The sequence below is a fragment of the Tamandua tetradactyla genome, chromosome 24, assembly GCF_023851605.1.
Source record: "Tamandua tetradactyla isolate mTamTet1 chromosome 24, mTamTet1.pri, whole genome shotgun sequence".
In the NCBI taxonomy this organism is placed as follows: domain Eukaryota; kingdom Metazoa; phylum Chordata; class Mammalia; order Pilosa; family Myrmecophagidae; genus Tamandua; species Tamandua tetradactyla.
This window is the reverse complement of record NC_135350.1, coordinates 38,466,017-38,485,936: the sequence shown is the minus strand read 5'-3', so window position 1 is coordinate 38,485,936 and position 19,920 is coordinate 38,466,017. Positions and strand designations below refer to the sequence as shown.

The 19,920-nt window shown below is 39.6% G+C and overlaps 1 long non-coding RNA gene across 1 annotated transcript in view; it reads right to left on the bottom strand.

Moving 5' to 3' along the window:
• LOC143668264 (uncharacterized) overlaps positions 1 to 4,830 on the bottom strand; it is a 66,482-nt gene extending 61,652 nt beyond the window's left edge. Inside the window, exon 1 of the long non-coding RNA XR_013168364.1 lies at positions 4,169 to 4,830. This is a non-coding gene — a long non-coding RNA (uncharacterized LOC143668264). The remainder of the gene's footprint in view (positions 1 to 4,168) is intronic.
• Between the last annotated feature and the right edge of the window lie 15,090 nt (positions 4,831 to 19,920).

Here is a 19,920-nt window from a genome sequence, read left to right as displayed (position 1 = left end):
ATGGATGAAACCTTGAAGACATCATGTTGAGTGAAATAAGCAAGACACAAAAGGACAACAATTGTATGATTTCACCGATTTGAAACAGAATAAGCAAACTCATACAGTCAGAATCAAGAATATAAGTTAGTAGGAGATGGGGGATGGAGGGTAGGGAATGGGAACTTAAAGCTTAAAATGTACAGAGTTCCTACTTGGAACAATGGGAATGTTTTGATAATGGATGGTGGTGATGGCAACACAACATTGATAATGCAGTTAACAGCGCTGAAATACAGATGTGAATATGATTAAAAGGAGATATGTCAGACGGTATATGTGGTAACAAAATAAAATAAAACCAACAAAACTACACTACACAGTGAACCCTAAGGTAAACCATGGATTATAGTTTAATAGCACAATTGTAAAAATGTGCTATCATCAATTGTAACAAATATTCCACACCAATGCAAAGCATTAATACTCAAATAAATGGACACGGCTGTGTGCCACTGAAATCTTTTTAGAAAAAGATTAGATTTAGATTTGGAGTCTTGCCATGACTTAAGAGAACTCTATTTTCTAAAGTCTAGGTAGCAGGAGATATCAAGCTGGAATCAGGTTGCTCTGAGGTTAAAAAGAGAGGAAAGTTGGCCCCAACAGACAGCATGAGGCCAGAGGGCTGGCAGGTGATGGTATGAATACAATCACAGTTTCTCCTCCCAAAAGGTTTAGTTAAAACCTGGGCTACTCCCCCATGTGGGACATTATTCTCAGGGGTATAAATCTCCCTGGCAACCTGGGACAGAAATCCCAGGGATGAGTTGAGACCCAGCATCATGGGACTGAGAAATTCTTCTTGACCAAAAGGGAGAAAAGAGAAAAGAGACAAAATGATGTTTCAGTGGCTGAGAGATTTCAAGTAAAGTTGAGAGGTTATTCTGGAGATTATTCTCATGCACTATATAGATATCTGTGCTGGTTTGAAAGGATTATATACCCTAGAAAAGCCATGTTTTAATCCTGATCCATCTTGGGGAGGCAATGTTTCTTTTAATCCCTATTCAGCATGGTTGGTTGGAAACTTCATTAGATTATCTCCACGGCAATGTGACATACCCAATTGTGGGTATTAACCTTTAATTAGTGGGAGATATGACTCCACCCATCCTAGGTGGGTCTTGATTAATTTACCAGAATCCTTTAAAAGAGGAAACATTTTGGAGAATGCTTCAGAGCCACGAGAACCATGAGGACTCATTCGGCCAGAGATCTTTGGAACTGAAGAAGGAAAACATCCCCAGGGAGCTTCATGAAACAAGCAACCTGGAACGAAAGCTAGCAGACATTGCCGTGTTCACTACGTGTCTTTCCAGTTGAGAGAGAAACTCTGAGTGTCACTGGCCTTCTTGAACCAAGGTATCTTTCCCTGATAGCTTAGATTAGATATTTTTATAGCCTTCCTTTAATTCGGACATTTTCGTGGGTTTAGGACTGTAAATTAGCAACTTAATAAATTCCCCCTTTAAAACGTTGTTCTGTTCTGGTATATCACATTCCAGTAGCTAGCAAACTAGAACTATATCCCTTTTGGTTTCTAGTGTAATAGAATAGCTAGAAGGAAATACCTGAAACTGTTGAATTGTATTCCACTAGCCTTGATTCTTGAAGATGACTGTATTGCTATATCGCTTTTACAGTATGACCATGTGATTGTGAAAACCTTGTGGCTGATGCTCCTTTTATTCCGGATGTGGACAGATGAGGAAAAAATAAGTAAATAAATAATGGGTAGATTGCAATACTAGTGGTCTATGTGAGGGAGGGGTAAGAGATACGGGATGGAGGAGTTTTTCTTTTTTTCTTATTTCTTTTTCTGGAGTGATGCAAATGTTCAAAAAATGATCATGGTGATGAATACAACTGATTGTATATTTTGGATGGACTGTGTGGCACATGAAGATATCTCAATAAACAACAACAAAACCTGGGCTACTTAGACCAATATTCAGCCCAGTACACTCACTGTCCTACCAGCCATTTACTGTGGCAGGGGGTGTATATAGCTTCCATTTTGATGGCTCTGTGCCCCTGACATACAGGTGAATTTTTTAGGGATACTTCACAATAGAAGGCATGCTATTTGAAGTTTATTTTAAAGTAGAAGAGATTTCCATCTGTCTGGGATGGTTTGCAGGGGTTATATCAGGTCTCGCCAAGTCTTTTCTGGCTTATGCCGCTTTGATATCATAGCATAGCCCCTGAGCTAATGAAAAATGGTTTCAGCATAAACATTAAAACATTTACAATTTGTGTATGCTGTGTTAAGCATATTTCTTCAACTGAGGAAGATATTGGATAGTATTCTAGAACTCCCTTACATGTATGGGGAAAATAAATCCATTGTCAGGCTAGGTTTCTTTTTTTCATTGTGTGAAGCTGTGACTACTGTTTTCACGCTTTCCCTTTCTGGCCACCACTTCCCTTTTCTCTGCCATTGCTATGTTCTCCCCTTAGCTAGGGACAGAATAGGTACACTTTAGCCATATTTATTTCCCTCTTGGCTTGTGTCTTTTGGGTTAAAATTTCAGATAAATGATGTATCATTTAGGACAGAGAGTGGACTCAGTTTAAAGAGGAATACTGAGGCCTCTCAAAAAAGCAAGACAAAATATATTAATTATGTTCCTTACTGAAACTGGTTTTCAACAATGTACTATGCCCATATGCTTTACAATCTTCAATTCCAAATTGTGTCAGGAAGACACCAGTTATTTTTCCAGCATATATAACTTTTGATTGAAATTGAAACTTTCAAAGTGATCATTAGTCATTCCACCTGAAGAAATGTTTTGATCAGTTAACCTTGAACATCCTAAAAATTACAATAAGATATCTGGCTCTGCTCACAGTGGCCCATGCAATCTGAGGAACAGACAAGCCCATCATCAGCCCTCACTCAGGTGCAAGTATCACTTGTCCCCACAAACAGAAAAGAAGGCACTGTACATAAATAATGCACATAATTCTCCATATGCATTTTCTGCTGCCGTATTTTTATTTTATAAAATTTACCTTTCTTTTTAGCTCAAAATTACTTTGGTCATTCAATTCAAACCCTTTCCACTCTACTAACTAGCAATGGTTGGCTAGTTGGGGTGGCGGAGTCAGAAACTTAGGTTTGAATCTTTCCTCCACTACTTACTCATGCATGACCTTAGGGAGCAACTGACCTCTAAGCCTCAGTTTCCTCAAAATGTAAGAGACCTACAGCACAGGGCAGCAGTGCTGGTTAGATGAGATCTTGCATGCAAAGTGCTTATCAAAAAGCCTGCCACAATAAATATTAGCTACTATTGTTAATCCTTTGATTTCCCTGTGAATCCAAATATTTAGTGAATCAGGTATTTAATGAAGCAACGGGGAATCGGAGAGAAAAAGAAAGGAGCCTGATAATCAAGAAAACGAATAACTAGCTTCCAAATAACGGAAAATTGGCTTTACCTGCCGCTCTCCCAGCTGCTCAAAGAGGAAGAAACCAGTTCTTTTCCTAGCATATGTAATTTTCAACTGAAGCTGAAATGTTCAAAGTTGACCACTGAGGCATGAGTTGGACACTTAATCCTGGAATTACAAAAACTACAACAAGATTTCTGGCTCTACTCAAAATAGCTTATGCAATCTAATTGACAGCCCAAAATCCACCTTCACTCATTTGGAGCAACCTGGCTTATTGCATCTAAAAACAGTTCAACAGAAACCCTAAAACTCTGAGACAGTCCCTCAGAGTAGGTACAACCATGGCAGGAATATATCTGATTTTCTCAGGTGTTCTACTTAGGTCATGTGCCCAGCCAATTATTCTACTTTCATCTCCCACTCCTTTCCAAAAACAAAACACAAACAACAAAAACAGAAAAATCCCATAAAACATAAAGCATTTAATCCATTGTTACTCAAGCACTGAAGTCACCTGGGAGCCTTTTAGAAATGCAGAATCTCGACCCTACCTCTAGACGTACTGAATTCTGCAGAGCCTGCTTTTCAGCAAGATCTCTAAGTGAGTCATACATTAAAGTTTAAGGGACACCACATTCATTGTTAAAGCCCATACGAAAAAAAGAATCAAGAACAACGTTTTACGCAGTGTAACATTTGAAAAAAGAAATAAAAACAAGCAACTCACCTCAATGATGAAGTATACTACTGGCAGAAATGCAGCACAAATTTTAGTCCAGAAGGCAGTGATGACCCTGAGAAGATTTCTACACTTGTAGGTGTTCCTGGAAAGACTTCAACCAAGATCCATTCCTATTAAACAAATAACGATCAAGGAGCTTCCCTTCCTGCCAGCTCTCAAAGGGCAGGAGAAAGGATGGAGAGGAAAACCTTTCAGCTCCCAGGCTAGGTCCTGCTGCTTTCAAAAAGAGTTGCGGCTTTCCAAACTAGTCCAGCCTAAATGCTCAAGATGAAATGAACAGCTCTCATAACTCTTTGGGTTCTTTTTTCCTCACCATTAGCTGGTTATTACCCACATCTCTTTCTCGATCACTGGGATTCAAACTGCCATCCTAATGGCAGCTTTGGGATCCTTTTTAGGAGTTCTTAGCAGGGGGTGGGGGAGGTGGAAAGAGGAGGAAATTCACGTCTCTGGGAGATATTTTTATATCTTTCTCTTTGTGCAAGAGAATCCTGATGACAACATCTTTAGCACTAACAACAACTTTATTTTGGAAACTGAAGGCTCAAAACAAATTCTAGCAAATGGTTTTACTCTATGTAAACATCCTGTGTCTTGCTATGTCTGATGTAACTGGTGGTCTCCTTTCCTAGTCCTGCCTTCCAGCAAAATGTACAAGCAGGAAGATGACACATTGGAAAGGAAAGCAAACAAAGCCAAAGAAAGGAGAGTTAGGTTTCACTGCAAAGGCTCACCCGAGATTTAAAGAGGAAAGAGAAACTGTGTTTGGAACATGTTATCTCCCCAGTGTCCTCCCTTGCTAAAGCAGAAGTTTAGGAAATGAGGGCTGTGTTAAATAGGCATTTCATATTCTGAAAGCATGATTAATTCCAAGTGAAATATGAGATTTATGAAGAGCTTCTGCCTCCATTCTTTACCAACGCTGACAAGTTTAATCCAAGCCTTCCCAAATATGAGTGTTGATAAAAATAACGGTTTCATAACAAAATTGTTTGTGATGTTTTCTTTCATGAAATAATGAAATACTGAAAAACTTACTATGCTTTAAATTCTCTTTAAGTCATAATTTTGATTCTTCTTTGTGTTGTGCAGTATTTAGAATGATTAAGCATTCAATAAATATTTACTAAAATGAAATAAAAAATTGAAAAATTGTGAAGGTGTGGAAAAATCGCATCTATAACTTGAAAAGATTTTGATACTGTACAGCAAGGAGAGGGAGTAAAAAACGTATTTTATTGTTAAATATAACATATATACAAAGAAAAGAAAGAAAAAAACAATGATTTTCAAAGTACAATTTAACAAGTACATATAGAACAGATTTCAGAGTTTGTTATGGGTTACATTCCACTATTCCAGATTTTTCCTTCTAGTTGCTTCAAAACATTGGAGGCTAGAAGAAATAAATATTTTCCTTTTTTGTGAAAAATAACATATATACAAAAAAGAAATAAATTTCAAAACGTATCACAACAATTAGTTGTAGAACAGATTTTAGAGTTCAGTGTGGGTTACAGTTCCACAATTTTAGGTTTTTACTTCAGCTGCTCTAAGATGCTGGAGTTTAACAGAAATATCAATATAATATTCAGCAATTATACTCATCTGTTAAACCCTACCTTCTCTGTATAACTCCACCATCACCTTTCATCTCTCTCCCACTCTTTAGGGGTATGTAGTCTATTCCCATTCTAGCTTTTTCATGTTGGAAGAAACCATCAATAATATGGAATAGGGGGATGGAACCAGTTGATGTGCTGGAGAGGCTGGCCCTGCTGCATTTCAGGACTTCTCTGGTCCAGGGACCCATCTGGAAGTTACAGGTCTCTGGAAAGTTACCCTAGTGCATGGAACCTTTGTAGAATCTTTTTTTTTAATTGTATAAATAACATATATACAAAGCAAAGAAAGAAAACAGCAATAACTTTCAAAGCTCTCTTCAACAAGTAGTTACAGGACAGATCCCATTGTTTGTCATAGGCTACCATACCATCATCTCAGATATTTCTGTCTAACTGCTCCAGAACACTGGAGGCTAGAAGGAATAAATATTTTTATCATCATAATCGAACTTAAAAAAAAATTTTATGTGAAAAATAACATATATATATATAAAAGCAGTACATTTTTCAAAGCACAGCACAACAATTAGTTGTAGGACAGATTTCAGAGTTTGGTATGGGTTACAATTACCAATTTTGGGTTTTTCCTTCTAGCTGCTCTAAGACACTTGGAGATTAAAAGAAATGCCAATATAATGATTCAGCAGTAATGTTCAGTTGTTAAACCCTACCTTCTCTGTATAACTCCACCATCACCTTTCTCTCGGTCTTTAGTGGTATTTGGGCTGTGTCTATTCACTTTTTTATGTTTGGAGGGGCTGTCAGGACTTATCTGGTCCAGGGACCCATCTAGAGGTTGTAGGTTTCTGGAGAGTTACCCTATTGTATGGAATCTTTGTAGAATCTTATATATATTGCCTTAGGTGTCCTTTAGTATTGGCTGGAATGGTTTTGGTTGCAGTTTGGCAAGTTATGATGATGATGGGTAGCAATGTCTAACTGAAGCCTGCATAAGAGTGACCTCCAGAGTAACCTCTTGACTCTATTTGTACTCTCAGACCCTGATACCCTAGTTGTTACACTTCTTTTCCCCCTTTTTGTCAGGAAGACATCATCGATCCCAAGGTGCCAGGGCCAGACTCATCCCTGGGAGTCATCCCCCATGCCTCTAGGGAGACTTTCACCCCTGGATGTCATGTCCCACATAGTGGGGAGGGCAATGATTTCACTTGCAGAGTTAAGCTGGGAGAGAGAGAGGTCACATCTGAGCAACAGAAGAGATACTCTGAAAATAACTCTTAGGCATAGCTATAGATAGGCTAAGCTTCTCTGATACATACATAAGTTTCACAAGAGCAAGCCTCGAGATCAACAGCTTGGCCTATTGATTTAGGTGTCCCTAATGTTTGACAGTGTCAGGGGTTTCCCTGGTGGTGAAGTTTAATAGTTCCATATTTTTTACCCATCCCTCAAGGGACTTTGCCAATACTTTTTGATCATCTAATTAGTATACTCTGGGATGTATCCAGGCATTACATTAAATTATACAGGATTAAAGGTCCTCATTCTTATTCTGGGCTCCATATGTTTGAATTGTTTAAATGATCTATCTAGACAGGTTGAGTTAGATTATGTACTACAGAAAATTTAGGTTCTGGACAAAATAAGCCTTTCTGCCTTTGGCCTCAAAGAGTAGATGAGGTTCTAAAATACAATGTCTTCATTATCCTGTATTGTGAATTACCTTAATCCCAACCTTATCAGCTTCATTCTTATCTGTAAATACCAGCTTATAAATATATAGCACAGCCTCTCAAAATCCAGAAATAACAATTACTGCTCAGGACTAAATGTAGCTGCTATAAGAGCTTAGAATCTAGGCCCCTGTTTTCTTATACGTTTTTTCTAAATGAGACCACAGAATATTCGCTTTTTTTGTTTCTGAGAAAGATGTTTTTGATACTCATTTCTGGGGTTTTTATGTGAGGACAACTTTTTAACTGGGGAGACCTCCCCACTCATGGTACTGGTTGCAGTTTAAGTACCCTTGAAGGGGAAATGCATAACACCAAGAAGAACATAGGTAAGTCATTAAAAAAAAAAGCATTTTAATCACAAAACACAAATCTTCACACATTTGAAATATACATCAGATTATTACTTATTCCAGCTAGAAAAAAATATCATTCTGCTCTACATTTTGAATTTATAAGGCTTATGTCATGGTTAGGTTCATGTGTCAACTTGGCCAAGTGATGGTTCCTGTTTGTCTGGTTGGGCAAGTCCTGGCCTGTCTGTTGCAATGAGGATATTTCATAGAATTAAGTCATGATCATGTCAGCTACATCCACAGCTGATTCCATTTGTAATCAGCCAAAGGGGAGTGTCTTCTGCAATGAGTAATGTTTAATCTTTTCACTGGAAGCCTTTTAAGGAGGATTCAGAAGGGACAGGCTCTTCCTGTTTTGGCTGGTGAGCCTCTCCTATGGAGTTTGTGTAGACCCTCCATCAGAATCATCGGCTTCACAGCCTGCCCTGTGGATTTTGGACTCTGCATTCCCGCAGTCACGTGAGACACTTTTATAAATTTTATATTTGCGAGTGTTCCTTGTTGATTCTGTTTCTCTAGAGAACCCTAACTAATACATCTTGGTACCAGGAGTGGTTCCTAAGAAACAGAATCTTAAAAATGGGTTTTTATGAATGGTCTTCTACTCTGACTGAACTCAAAGGCACTAAGGACTCTGATTCCCATGATCAGAATGACATTCCCAATCCATGGAGTGAGTTGGCAAAAGAGATAGTCAAAATATCACCATTTGATTCTCCTAATGCTTCACTTGTACAAAGCCAGGCTCTGAGGGGAAATGTTTTTGACACCTTTACAGAGTTTTGTGGAAATAAGAGGTATAGAGATATTGGTTGGTGTTGTTAGATACACTGGCTACATTAAGGAGCGAAAAGGATGGGCTTAAGGCTTCAAACAAGAAGCTTAAGCGCCGTCTGACAGATGTAGACATTTCTATGAGTATCCTGAAGGAAAATCTCATTTCATGTAGCCATAGACTTGAGATTTCTGAAAATCAGACTCAGAATCTTATTGTTAGAGTAGCAACTTTACAACATAAACTGAAATCTTAATGTTGTGGGGTGTCTACCATTAAAGTGAGGGCATTGATTTGAAAGGAGTGGGACCCTGAAAAATGGGATGGTGACATACGGATTGATAATGATGCAGGGGGTGAGGTTGAAACCCTAGGTCATCCTGAGTCTTCTCTAGATAACCTTGTAATAGTTTGCCCTGAGAACATAACCGCCCTACCTCCAGGCTGCCTTGAGGAGTTGGCCACCCAACTTCCTCCTGAAGGGATTAGCCCTAGGGTGATTAATCCTGTTTCACCAGATGAAGCTGCAAATGAAGGCACTGAAGCAAATGGCTTAGAAGATATTTCTAATTCTTTTCATGACCCACCCACCCCCACCCCTCATTTCTTCCAGACCTATAACTAAACTAAAGTCCCAACAGGCCCCTAAAAGTGAGGTACAAAGTATCACACATGAGGAGGTACATTATACTCCAAAAGAACTGTGTGAGTTTTCCAATTTATATAGACAGAAATCAGGGAAATATGTGTGGCAATGGATTTTAAGGGTGTGGGATAATGGTGGGAGGAATATAAGGCTGGATCCCACTGAATTTATTGATATGGGCCCACTAAGCAGAGATTCTGCATTCAATGTTATAGCTCAAGGGGTTAGAAAAGGTATTAACAGTTTGTTTGGATGGTTGGTTGAAACATGGATCAAAAGGTGGCCAACATTACCTGAGGTTGAAATGCCAGAATTGCCCTGGTATAATGTAGATGAGGGGATCCAGAGGCTATAGAGATTGGAATGTTAGAGTGGATTTATCATACAAAGCCTGCTCTTACACCCCAGGAATATCCAGAGGATGCACCTTTTACCAGAACAGTGAGAAATAAATATGTGAGACTAGCACCATCATCCCTGAAGAGCTCTGTGGTTGCACTTCTCTGTAGGTCAGATATTACTGTAGGAACTGCTGTCACTGAGCTGGAATCCTTAAATACAATGGGGATGACGGGATCCCAAGTCGGCAGAAGCCAGGTGACAGCACTTAATCATCAAAGACTGGGTAGACATAGCTATTATAATAGACAGCAAACTCAAAGCAGGCATCAAAATCATATGACTCACAGAGATTTCTGGCATTGGCTAGTAAATCATGGGGTACCTAGAAATACAATAGAAGGGCAGTCTACTAAATTCTTGTTCAAGCTGTATAAACAAAAGAGTTCTAGGTCAAGTGAACAGATGTCTAACCTGAATTACAAAAACAGAGCCATGGCCCCTTAATCAATTTCAAGACTTGAAACAGTTTACAAACCCAGAGCCCCTTGAATGAAGGGAAGGCCAGGTCCCTTTGGGGGAGAACCCTGTTACACTGCCACAAATTTATACTGTTAATCTTCCTCCAAGCCTTCCCCAAGGAGACCAACAGCCTTTCACCAGGGTGACTGTGCATTGGGGAAAAGGAAATGATCAGATATTTTGGGGATTCTTAGCACTAGTTCAGAAGTGACATTAATTCCAGGGGACCCAAAACGTTACTCTAGTCCACCAGTCAGAGTGGGAGCTTATGGAGGCCAGGTGATCAATGGAATTTTAGCTCAGATCCATCTCACAGTGTGTCCAGTGGGCCCCCAGACCCATTCTGTAGTTATTTCAACAGTTCCAGAATGTATAATTGGTATAGACATACTAAGCAATGGGCAGAATCCCACATTGGCTCTCTAACTCATACAGTGAGGGCTATTATGGTAGGAAAGGCCAAGTGGAAGCCACTAGAACACCCCTTACCTAGCAAAATAGTAAATCAGAAGCAATACTGGATTCATGGAGGGATTACAGAGATTACTGCCACTCTTAAGGACTTGAAGGATGCAGGGGTGGTGATTTCCACCACATCCCCATTCAACTCTTCTATTTGGCCTATGCAGAAAACAAATGGGTCTTGGAGGATGACAGTGGATTATCATAAGCTCAACCAGGTGGTAACTCCAATTGTAGCTGCTATTCCAGATGTGGTATCATTACTTGAGCAAATCAATGCATCCCCTGGTACCTGGTACGTAGCTACTGATCTGGAAAATGCTTTTTTTCTCAATAGCTATTAGTAAAGACCACCAGAAACAGTTTGCTTTCAGCTGGCAGGGTCAGCAATATACTTTCACTGTCCTACCTCAGGGGTATATCAACTCTCCAGCCCTATGTCATAATCTTGTCCTCAGGGACCTTGATCGTTTCTTCCTCCCACAAGACATCACACTGGTCCATTATATTGATGATATCATGTTGATTGGACCTAGTGAGCAAGAAGTAGCAACTACTCTAGACTTACTGGTAAGGCATTTGTGTGTCACAGGATGGGAGATAAATCCAACAAAAATACAGGGGCCTTCCACCTCCGTGAAATTTCTAGGTGTCCAGTGGTGTGGGGCATGTTGACATATCCCTTCTAAGGTGAAGGAGAGGTTGCTGCATCTGGCCCCTCTTACGATTGAAAAAGAGGCACAATGCCTAGTTGGTCTCTTTGGATTTGGGTGACAACATATTCCTCATTTGGGTGTGCTACTCTGGCCCATTTATTGAGTGACCAGAAAAGCTGCTAATTTTGAGTGGGGACCTGAACAAGAGGAGGCTCTGTGACAGGTCCAAGCTGCTCTACAAGCTTCTCTGACACTTGGGTCTTATCATCCAGCAGATCCAATGGTGCTGAAAGTGTCAGTGGCAAATAGAGATGCTGTTTGGAGCCTTTGGCAGGACCCTATAGGAGAATAACAATGCAGACCCTTATTTTAGAGCAAAGCCTTACCATCTGCTGCAGATAACTACTCTCCTTTTGAGAAAAGGCTTTTGGCCTGCTATTGGGCCTTAGTAGAGACTGAATTCTTAACCATGGGCCCAAAAGTTACCACGAGACCCAAGTTGCTTATCATAAGCTGGGTGTTGTCTGACCCACCAAGCCATAAGGTTGGGTGTGTGCAGCAGCACTCTATTGTAAAATGGAAATGATATATACAAGATAGGGCCAGAGCAGGTCCTGAAGGCACAAGTAAGTTACATGAAGAAGTGGCTCAAATGCCCATGGTCTCCACTCCTGCCACATTACCTTCTCTTTCCCAGAGCAGAGCTATGACCTCTTGGGGAGTTCCTTACAGTGAACTGACTGAGGAAGAGAAAACTCGGGCTTGTTTTACAGATGGTTCAGCATGATATGCAGGTACCACCCAAGAAAGTGGACAGCTGCAGCACTACAACCCCTTTCTGGGGTGTCCTTGAAAGACAGTAGTGAGGGGAAATCCTCCCAGTGGGCAGAACTTCAAGCAGTGCACCTGGTTGTTCACTTGTTTGCTTGGAAGGAAAACTGGCCAGAGATGTGTTTGTATACTGACTCATGAGCAGTTGCTAATGGTTTGGCTGGATGGTCAGGGACTTGGAAAGACCATAGTTGGAAAATTGGTGACAAAGAGGTCTGGGGAAGAAGTATATGGATAGACATTTCAGAGTGGGCTAAAAACATGAAGATATTTGAGTCCCATGTGAATGCACATCAGAGGGTGACTTCCATAGAGGATGGTTGTAATAATCAAGTGGATAAGATGACCCGTTCTGTGGATACCAGTCAGCCTCTTTCCCTGGAAACTCCTGTCATTGCCCAATGGGCTCATGAACAAAGTGGTTATGGTGGTAGGGATGGAGATTATGCATGGGCTCAGCAACATGGACTTCCACTCACCAAGGATGACTCGGCTATAGCCACTCCTGAGTGCCCAATCTGCCAGCAGCAGAGACCCACACTTAGCACCCAATATGGAACCATTCCCCAAGGTGACCAGCCAGCTACATCATGGCAGGTTGATTAAATTGGACCACTCCCATCATGGAAGGGGCAGCGATTTGTTCTAACTAGAATAGACACATACTCTGGATATGGGTTTGCTTTCCCTGCACACAGTGCTTCTGCCAAAACTACCACTGTGGGCTTACAGAATGCCTTATCCATCATCATGGTATTTCACACAGCATTGCTTGTGATCAAGGAACACACTTCACAGCAAATGAAGTGTGGGAATGGGCACGTGCTCATGGAATTCTCTGGTCTTACCATGTTCCCCATCATCCAGAAGCAGTTGGATTGATAGAATGGTGTAATGGCTTTTTGAAAACTCAATTACAGTGCCAACTAGGTGGCAATACCCTGAAGGGCTGGGGTAATGTTCTCCAGGAAGCTATATATACTTTGAATCAGCATCCACTATATGATGCTGTTTCTCCCATAGCCAGGATCCATGGGTCCAGGAACCAAGGGGTGGAAATGGGAGTGGTACCACTCACTATTACCCCTAGTGATCCACTAGGAACATTTTTGCTTTCTGTCCCTGTGACCCTGAGCTCTGCTGGTCTACAGGTTTTAGTTCCAAAATGGAGAGTGCTTCCTCCAGGAGAAACAACAATGATTCCATTGAACTGGAAGTTAAGACTGCCACCTGGTCACTTTGAGATATTTTTGCTACTGGATCAACAAGCCAAGAAGGAGATTACATTATTGTCTGGGCTGATTGACCCTGACTATCAGGGGGAAGTAGGAATGCAACTACATAATGGGGGTAAAGAAGAGTTTTCTTGGAATATAGGAGATCCCCTAGGGTGTCTTTTAGTACTACCATGCCCTGTGATTAAAATCAATGGAAAACTGCAACAACCCATTCCAGTCAGGTCTATCAATGGCTCTGAAACTTCAGGAATGAAGGTTTGGGTCACCCCACCAGGCAAAGAACCACGGCCAGCTGAACTGCTTGCTGAGGGTAAAGGGAACATGGAATGGGTAGTGGAAGAAGCTAGTGATAAATATGAACTTTGACCACATGATCAGTTACAGAAACAAGGACTGTAACATTGTTTTTTTCATGTTATAGTGTTTAAGTTGTAAGACATTAAGTTTAAGAATGAATATTACCCAAGGATTTGCACCCTATTCTGGAGAGATTCAATGTGTTTCCAGTTATATGCAGGACAGTTGAATATTGTTAGGTGAAAGAAAAATGTGTTTTATTGTTTTTTCTTTAGAAATTAGGTATGGTTTAAGGTGGTATGTACAGCTGCCAAGTTGACAAGGGGTGGACTGTCATGGTTAGGTTCATGTGTCAACTTGGCCAAGTGGTGGTTCCTGTTTGTCTGGTTGGGCAGGTGCTGGCCTGTCTATTGCAATGAGGACATTTCATGAAATTAAATCATGATCAGATCAGCTGCATCCACAGCTGATTCCATTTGAAATCAGCTGAAGGGGAGTGTCTTCTGCAATGAGTTATGCTTAATCTGATCACTGGAAGACTTTTAAGGAGGATTCAGAAGAGACAGGCTCTTCCTGTTTCAGCTGGTGAGCCTCTCCTGTGGAGTTCGTCCAGACCTTCCATCAGAATCGTCAGATTCACAGCCTGCCCTGTGGATTTTGGACTCTGCATTCCCACGGTCACGTGAGACACTTTTATAAATTTTATATTTGCGAGTGTTCCCTGTTGATTCTGTTTCTCTAGAGAACTCTAACTAATACAGCTTATTATTTGCTTTGGCAGGGAGAAGGAGAATAACAAGTATTTATGGACACCCACTATGTTCCAGAGAGTATTCAAATCTCATCCTGTTCTTCAAGATAAATATGAATAAGTATAAAAACTATTGCTATGATATTATTGTGATCTGGTGTGAGAATTTCCCTAGTTATTGCACAGTTGACGATTCCAGAGGTTTTCTATATGGGTAAATGTATAAATAGGTACACATAAAAATATAGTTTTATTTTGTGTGTGTGTGTGTGTGTTTAACACATAAATGAGCATATAAGTGTTAGTGAACAACTTGCTTTTTTGACTTTTTAAATTGTATAATATAACATGTATACAAAGCAAGGAAAGAAAAAAGCAATAGTTTTCAAAGCACTCTTCAGCATGTAGTTACAGGACAGATACAACTTGCTTTTCATATTTAATAGGTTTTTGGTGATCTTTCTTTGTCAAGAGACCACATTCTATCTCATTCTGTTTAATTGCTGGTGTTTAGTTGAGCAAGGCATGTGTACCTTATACTAAACAGTAGTGCAATTCTCTGTATATAAGCAAGGCCTGGGGCTGGGACAGGGGTGAGGGACAGAACAGTGCAAAATTACAAACTTCCTAATCCATGACACCTTTTAAAGCAGTTCAAATATCTCCAGAGAGGTTCGTTTCCCGGTGCCCGCCCATGCAAAAAAAGTATGTATATATACATATCTCCAGAGAGATGACAAAAATTTTGTTCCAAGTTTTGTTCTTAACCACATAAATCTAATCTGGCTGTGCCGGTTTGAAAGGATGTATGTACTGTAGAAAAGCAGTGTTTTAATCTTAATCCCATTTTGTAAAGGCAACTGTTTCTTCTAATCCCTATTCAGTACTGTATGCTTGAAACTGTAATTAGATTATCTCCCTGGAGATATGACTCAATCAAGAGTGGTTGTTACACTGGATTAGGTGGAGATATGTCTCCACCCATTCGGATGGGTCTTGATTAGTTTACTGGAATCCTATAAAAGAGAACAAGAGAGAAAGCCAGGATATTCAGGGAGAGCAAAGAATGCTGCAGCACCATGAAGCAGAGAGTTCACCAACCAGTGAACTCTTGAGATGAAGAAGAAAAATGCATCCCAGGGAGCTTCATGAAACAGGAAGCCAGGAGATAAAGCTCACAGATGATGCCATGTTCACCATGTGCCCTTCTAGCTGAGAGAGAAACTCTGACTGTCTTCATTGTGTGCCTTCTCACTTGTGAGAGAGTCCCTGAATTTCATTGGCCTTCTTGAACCAAGGTATCTTTCCCTGGATGCCTTTGATTGGACATTTCTATAGACTTGTTTTAATTGGACATTTTCTTGGCCTTAGAACTGTAAACTAGGAGCTTATTAAGTTCCCCTTTTAAAAAGCCATTCTGTTCCTGGTATATTGCATTCCAGCAGCTAGCAAACTAGAACAGTGGCAAATATACTTTTAATGACAATTGAAATATATATTAAAAATAAATAACCATGATTCTAAGGATTGGCTAGATACTTAGGGAGGAAAAGAAATATAAAATATGATGGTCTTTGTCTTCCAGAGGCTAAGATCAAGTTTGGGAAGATACAACTAACACACATCACTTAGTGTTGGCTGGATGCTATATTGGATCAGATGATAAGCAGTTGGAGAAGAGAGAACCCAGCATGGAATGAAGCAGATTGTGAACACTGGGTCTTCACTTTCTGTGGATGTAGACATAAGGCCAAGAGAGTTGATTTGTCCAAGAAGACATGGTAAACCCTAGCAAAGCTTTTGCATCTCATGATTTGCATTTATTCTATTATTATCTATTATTAACACTATAATAAGTGTTAGATAAATTATTCTTAGGAAGGAAGGGAGAGCGAACTAGATCCTAAATGTCTACCAGTAAGAGTATGGCTAAATAAAATGCATCAACCATTCTCATTTGTTAAACCCTACCTTCTCCGTATAACCCCACCATCTCCTATGATCTTTCTCACACTCTTGAGGGTTATTTGGGCTATGCTCATTCTAACTTTTTCATGTTGGAAGGGGCTGTCGATAATATGGGATGGGGATGGAACTAGTCGATAATCTGGAGAGGCTGGCCTCTCTCTGTTTCAGGACATATCTGGCCTAGGAACCCATCTGGAGATTGTAATCATAGTTCATGGAACTTTGTAGAATTTCAGATAGAGACCTAGGTGTTATTTGGGGTTGGCAGGAATGGTTTTGACTTAGGTTTGGAAAATTATGATAGGTATCAATATCTAACTGAGGCTAGCATAAAAGTAGCCTCCAGAGTAGCCTCTCGACTCTATTTGAACTCTCTCAGCCACTGATACCTTATTTGTTACACTTCTTTTCTCCCTTTTGGTCAAGATGCCATTTCGATTTCATGGGACCAGGGACAGGTTCATCCCTCAAAGTCATATCCCAAGTTGCCAGGAAGCCTTTTACCCCTGGATGTCAGATCCCACATAAAGAGGAGTGTAGTGATTCACTTGCAGAGTTGGGCTTAGAGAGAGAGAGGCCTAATCTGAGCAACAAAAGAGGTCCTCTGGAAGCAACTTTTAGGCATAACTATAGGTAAACTAAGCTTCTCTGCTACAGAAATAAGCTTCACAAAAGCAAGCCTGAAGATTATGGACTTGGCCTATTGACTTGGGAGTCCCTAAGGTTTGAGACAGTATCTGGGTTTCTCTGGTGGTAAAGTTTAATAGGTCCATATTTTTTTTTCTATCCCTCAAGGGACTTTGCCAATACCTTTTGATTATCTGCTTAGCATAATCTGGGATGTATCCAGGTATTAGATTAAACTGTACAGGATTACAGGCCCTCATTTTCCTTCTGGACTCCCTGTGTTTGGGTTGTTTAAATGATCTATTCTGACAGGTTGAGTTAGATTATGTGCTACAGAAAATTTACTTTCTGAACAAAATAAATGTTTCTTCCTTTGGTCTCATAGAATAGGTGACATTTTAAAATCCAGTGTTCCTTACCTCTTTATTCTGAATTACCTTAAGCCTGTCATTCCCTCTATACTCTGATATTGTACATTCTTTGTACAAGACTCATACCTTTGAAGTAGTTCATGCAAGGACTTATTTTTATATATTTATTTATTTATTTTAATTTTTTTTGTATGCTGTATGGTGGGGGTCACATTTCATTCTTTTTCCATGTGACTATCCCCTTACTGTAGTACCATTTGTTGAATTTTTGTTTGCTTGGTTTTTCATTCATTTGTTTGCTTGTTTGTTTGTGAAGTGCATGGGCCAAGAATTGAGCCTGGGTCTCCCACATGGCAAGTGAGAATTCTAAAACTGAACTATTCTTGCATCCCCAGAACTTATCTATATTTATAGTGTTAATTGGTGAGACACATGGGTCTAAACAACCCCTTTCAATTATGTTTACCTTCAGTATGGCAATATTACTTGTAAACTCACTAATGAACTGCCTTCACTTCTATCTATTCCCTTACAATTAGTTTTAACCTTATTAGCTAGCTGTTCACCCATCTCCAGCTCCTGTGTATTTCTAGTTCTCTTATATCCTCTTATTATAAGCCTCTGACTTTACCTTTACCATGGTCATAAAAGTAAAATATTACAGTATCTATCCTTTTGTGTCTGGCTTATTTCACTCAGCATTATGTCCTCAAGTTTCATCGTCCTTGTCATGTGCTTCAGGATGTCATTTAATCTTACTGCCAAATAATATTCCATTGAATGTATATACCACCTTTTTCTTATACCACTTATCTGTTGATGGACACTTAGATTGTCTCCATCTTTTGGCGATTGTGAGTAATGCTGCTATGAACTTTGGTGTGCAAATGTCTGCTTGTCACTGCTTTAAGCTCCTCTGGGTATGTACTGAGTAGTGATATTGCTGGGTCATAGGACAACTTGACTTTTTATTTTATGAGGAAATGCCAGACTGTCTTCCACAGCAGCTGTACCATCATACATTCCCACCAGTAGTGCATAAGTGTCCCAATTTCTCCATATCCTCTCCAACATTTGTAGTTTCCTGTTTTTTAATACCAGTTATTCTTATGGGTATGAGGTGGTATCTCATTGTAGTCTTGCTCTGCATTTCTCTTATAGCTAATTAAAACAAGCATCTCTTCAAGTGCTTTTTAGCCATTTGTATTTGCTATTCAGAAAAATGTCTATTCATCTTTAGCCCATTTTATAATTGAGTTGTTTGTTCTTTTGTTGTTGAGTTGTGTGATTTATTTACGTATAAAGGATATCAACCTTATATCCAATACATGATTTCCAAATATTTTCTCCCATTGAGTTAGCTCTTCACCTTTTTGACAAAGTCTTTTGAGGCACAAAAGCATTTGATTTTGAGGAGTTCCCATTTATCTATTTTTTATTTCATTGTGCTTTGGGTGTAAACTTTAGCAAATTACCTCCTATTACTAAATCTTGAAGATGTTTCCCTACATTTTATTCTAGGAGTTATGTGGTACTGGTTCTTATACTTAGGTCTTTGATCCACTTTGTGTTAATTTCTGTATAGGGCAAAAAGTAAGGGTCATTTTTCATTCTTCTTGCAATTGATATCCAGTTCTCCCATGCCCATTTATTTAAAAAGACTATTCTGTTCCAGTTTAGTGGACTTGGGGCCTTTTCAAATATCAATTGACCACAGATTTGGTGAGCTATTTCTGGGCTCTCAATTTGATCCCATTGGTCAAAACTACTATCTTTGTGCCTGCACCATGCTGTTTTGACCACTGTGGCTTCATAATAAGCTTTGAAATCAGGAAGTGTTAATCCTCCCATTGTGTCTTTTTTAGGATATTTTTAGCTATTTAGAATCTCTTTCCCTTCCAAATCAAGTTGGTAACTAGCTTTCCAAGTCTTCAAAGTAGGTTCTTGGAATTCTGTTTCATGCTGCATGGAATCTGTACATAAATCTGGGTAGGACTGATATCTTAGCTACCTTTAACATTCATATCCATGAGCTGGGAAGTCTTGCCACCTATTTAGATCTCTTTGATTTATTTTAGCACTGTTCTGTAGTTTTTTGTGTACTGGTCCTTTACATCCCTAGTTAAGTTCATTTCTAGATACTTAATTCTTTTAGTTGCTATTATGAATGGAATTTTTTCCTTAACCGACTCCTCAGTTAGGTGATTATTTGCATCTAGAAACATTACTGCTTTTTGCACATTAATTTTATATTATGTGCCCCTTGCTGAATTTGTGTATTAGCTTAAATAACTTTTTCCTAGGATTTTCCAAATATAGTATCATGGCATCTGCAAATAATGAAACGTTTACTTCTTTCCAATTTGGATGCCTCATATTTCTTTATTCCTGCCTGTTTCTGTAGCTCAAGCTTCTAGTATAATGTTGAGTAATGGTGGTGACAGAGGGCATCCTTGTCTCATTCTTGATCTTAGGGGGAAGGTTTTCAGTTTCTCCCCACCGAGTATGATACTGGCTGGGTTTTTCAAATATGCCTTTAACATATTGAGGAAGTTACCTTTGATTCCTACCTTTTGAAG